Source organism: Cryptomeria japonica, chromosome 9 (assembly GCF_030272615.1).
Source record: "Cryptomeria japonica chromosome 9, Sugi_1.0, whole genome shotgun sequence".
Taxonomy (NCBI): Eukaryota; Viridiplantae; Streptophyta; class Pinopsida; order Cupressales; family Cupressaceae; genus Cryptomeria; species Cryptomeria japonica.
Window position 1 is genome coordinate 211,625,737 of NC_081413.1, and position 4,844 is coordinate 211,630,580.

Below are 4,844 nucleotides of genomic sequence, written 5' to 3' on the forward strand. Positions count from 1 at the left end.
GGTAGGTAGGTTAAATTAAAAATCAATTTAACCAAGGGTAAAAAAACAATCAACTAAAATAATAACTTTCATACCCAAGATAAAATATTATTCACGAATAATAATATTATTTATGAATACCCAATAAATAATAAACCACAACATAAATTAAATAAATAACCATGGATAATAATATTTATCCATTAATAAAGTATTGATGTCTTGTTTAAATAGTATTAATTAATTAAATATCAATAATTAAATAAATAGCCATAATTAAATAATAATAATAGAAAATCCAAAAAGGCACCTTTAAAATAAATAAAATAAAATAAATATAAAATTCAATAATTAACAATTAATAAATCTCAATTAAAATATAAATAAATAAAAGCCATTTGACAATAAATAATAGTAAAAATAAATAAATAATAATCAAGCTCTTGTCAAACAATAAATCAAATATCAATCAAATAAAAAATAAATATTAAATGATTAAACAATGACACATCTCTAAATAAAAATAAACATAGACTCACATCACCTTACATTAACAAAGGGGACAATCAACAACTCAAGACTCTAACATCAACTTGCGTCATGACATGACTAACAAAGTATACAACTTAAACCTAGAGTGTGTGAGGGAAACTCTGTCATCTCCAACAACTTTCTATTGGGATAGATAGATGCTCAGACCTGTGAAGCCATGTGGAGTCAATGTCTAGTACTTGCAATCCTGCAACCACCATTCAACATACATATACAATACATATACATCATAATAATCAGACAAGTGATAGAGAATCACAACGTCATATCATACTCTCTATGAGTGATATGTCGTCGTCTCTACTCACAAAGATAGTCACACAATATATCATCAAGACATTGCATAAAATCATGATCATGAAATAGGGTTAGTACAACCATGACATCATAAGTCATATAAATCTCCAAACATGATGAGTCATATCAAATAAAATAAATCCACATAGAGTAACTAGCATTATCAATACCATCTAAGATAGCAATAGATTCATAAGTAACCATCTAAGTATCAACCATATGTCTAAATAAGTCTATCGATATGTAAATCCAAATGCAAGTCTAGGAGGGGTACTACAAATTCAGAAAAGAAACAACAACCCTAATTTGGAAATTGTTTTAGAATATGAAAGGGTTTTCCTAAAAAACATCTAAGAAAATGCAAATTTCCCCCAAAACTCATGCACCTATAGAAGATCCAAAAAGCATGCCATTTAAGAAAACTCTCATAAAATTTAATTAAAAATTCTCATAAATTAAAAATCAATTAATTTGTTTTAACATAAAAATATGACTTAATAAATTAATAAATAAAGGTTTTTAATTTCTTTATTTAAAAAACCAATTTTATTGATTAATTTATTTACAACTATAATATTAATTTATTAATCAAAAGGTAAGGTGTTAATTTAACTCCTTGAATATCTTTATACAAACAAACATAAACATCAATTTTTAATTACTTGAAGTATTAATAATTAATTAAATTAAACTCAATTATAATCAACACTTAATAAAAAAATTAATAATTAAATTAACCAACACATTAAAACATAAAACTCAACTTAACACACATAGACACATACCACAAACCAAAAATATCAGATTATTGCCTAAGTGACGAACCAATAAGGCTAACATTTGACAATTGACAATTCTCTAAACCGAGCAAGGATAAAGTAACATTGATGGGCCTTATGTTCAATTTAAACCAACATAAAAAACCACATAAAAATAATGAACAACTAACATAAACCTAACATTACCATAGAAAACCTATAATATAAGCTTCACAATAAAATAGTATAACTTCTGCTGCTACAATGTAGATTAGAACATCAAAACCCTTATAAAAATAGTAATTCTTCATCCTAAGAAAATATGACTAAATCATATTGATTATATGCATCAAATCCTAAACTAACAACACATCCTCAATTATCCATATTCCTAACTATGTTGATTAGCATTTAGTATTGAATAAATCCATTGATAACATTATAGAAAAAGGTATAATATCACAATACATTCCTTATTTGTAGCCGGCCTAGAGGGGAATTACATTCCAATTACTTTAGATAGTAATAAAAATTAATTATCTTTGATTGAGAAATAAATATAATTAAATATTTCAAAACAATCTTTATCTAATTTACAATTTTTATATCTCATAAAATTTAAACCTAATTGCATGATCTCTCTCAATTCCCAATACATATCCATAAAGAAAATTATGAGATATTTGTATTAATTAAACCATGTATTAATATTATAAGGTCCTTTTGATGAATATGAAATAAAAATAATATTATAATAATAATTTATGAAATAGAAAAGTAAATGTTCTAAATCTAAGCTAAAGTAGTTCATATACTTTGATAAGGAAAAATTTAAGTACGCATTCTAACTTATAATAAAGTGATTCATTTATTCAAAACAAATTAAAACTTAGGGAAATCGAATGTTTGAAAGAATTGAGTTGTATATATTTTTTTTAAGTTCTTACAACTATTTGATAAGATCTCCGTGCTATGGGTGGAGAGGCTACACCTGCCCACTCTCGTGCACGGAGGCTTGCCTCCCCATGGTTTGGGAAGACGCAATGCACCCCCCACCCCCCAATCAACTATAAACAACGCCCAAAAGAAAATAGAAAACGTAGTATAATAATAAAAGGGATTTAATAAATTAATTTTAATTACAGATTGTAATTAATAAATAAATAATCCAAATCCATTTAAATTACATTCATCCCTAATCAATAGAACAAACTGAAAATAGAATTAATCGAAAATCACATAAATTTAATTAGATTATTGAATGGATCCATGCATGTGAATCCACAAGATGGGTTCATTTGATAATCTAAATACAAACAAATTATCACTTGAAATCCATAACCTGTAATGCAGAGATAATTTCATTCTCGAAAAAAAAAATAATGGCAATTGAAAACCTACCTCAAAATCGCATCCAGAAAAATAAAGAAGATCTGAGAAGAACAAAATCCAAATGACTAACAAGCTACACATTGATTCCTCCCAAGATCCATCAGCACCTTGGTATGCAAAATTCCTCATTCCAAAACACTAAACCCAATTGCTGTCAAAACCATTTTTCCTCTATAAATTTTTCCAAAACCCCCCAAAAAGTCACAAAAAAGAAAAAAGATCCCTCTTTCGAAAAATCTTCTAGAATAATAAAGGTTTCCTCCCTGAAATTCCTTTCCATTTGAAAAATGGAAACTTGCTTTAAAAATTATTACTATCATTTATTAATTCCCATTATTAATCATACTTGCAATGAATTCTCCTTTGCATCTATCAAATGCTGATAAAAAATCAATTTTGCATTAGCTTTTGGGGGGTCAAATGAATTCATGTAGAAGTTTAATTTTTTTAAGTATTTAATCCTTATTATAAGCTTTCCAAATAGTATAATTTTAAATATATTTAATTTCATTAATATATTTTTGTTTCATTTCTTATGAATGTAGGTTTTTCATTGAACATGAAATTCTTTATTCAATGCATTGAGAAAAATAGTAAACTGACTCAAAAAAATTCTGAAAAATATCTATGCCCTATGTATTGATGTCTTCTTTCTAATAGAAAAAATAAAATTGAATTTTGATATATATATAACAAGTTATGTGTTTAAACGTACACCTATATCTAAATCATAATTAGTCAAACTTCAAAACTAAATAAAATGAACAATATGAAACATATCACTATCAAACCAACTGCATGCCCTGGGTATTGATGTTACAAACAAAAATTCAAAAGAATTAAGTTTTTATCATTTATAGAAAAAAATTTATGCATTTCAGGATGCACATCACTATTAAAAAATGTTGCTCGTTATAGAAACCTACTTTTCGAGGGAGATGGAAAAATCAATAAAACTTTATTTAGAATTTACAAACAATATCTTACAAATCACTAGTTTATATCATCTTCAAATTCTTGATGGTTTTAAGGTTATAGGTGTAGGAAAGTGAAGGTTTTTATCAAAATGTTCAACTAACTATCAAAGTTAGTCAAAAAGTGGGAACTAGTATTGTGAGTTCACCTACACACACACACACACACACACACACACACACACACACACACACACACACACACATATATACATGTATATATGTATGTATATATGTACACACACACACACACACACACATGTATATATGTATGTATGTATGTATATATGTATACATATATATACACACATATATACTATATATATACATACATATATACATTTATATACACACACATATATATATATATACATAAACATATATATACATATATGTACACACACATGCAAACATTGTAACTAGCCTTTTCACCTCATGTAAATAGATTTAAAAGTGAGACAATTAATTTATCACTTATTATATTCATTTTAATGCAATATTTAATATATTTAGAAAAGAAAACTATTTAAGGTAATAATAGGTGAATTAATCATAAATTCATATTAAATAAATATTTGAAACATAATAATATAGCATTTGTACAAAAATTACATTCAAGGAGGAATTTTATAAACATTAATATATAAATCAATATTCTAATAATAGAATATTGATAACATTAATATGTAGTAGTGAAACATTAGGGAAATGACTATAAATAGAATGGATTAATACTTATCTATAAGGAGAGGACTCATATCCAACACATAAAGGATCAATTATAGGTCGTGGCTTTCCATGAAAATGAAGCACTCCAAGAGGACAGGTTCCTACATAGAACCTTGCATGCCTTCATGACACAAAATCAAACGCAACCCTATCTAAGACACTC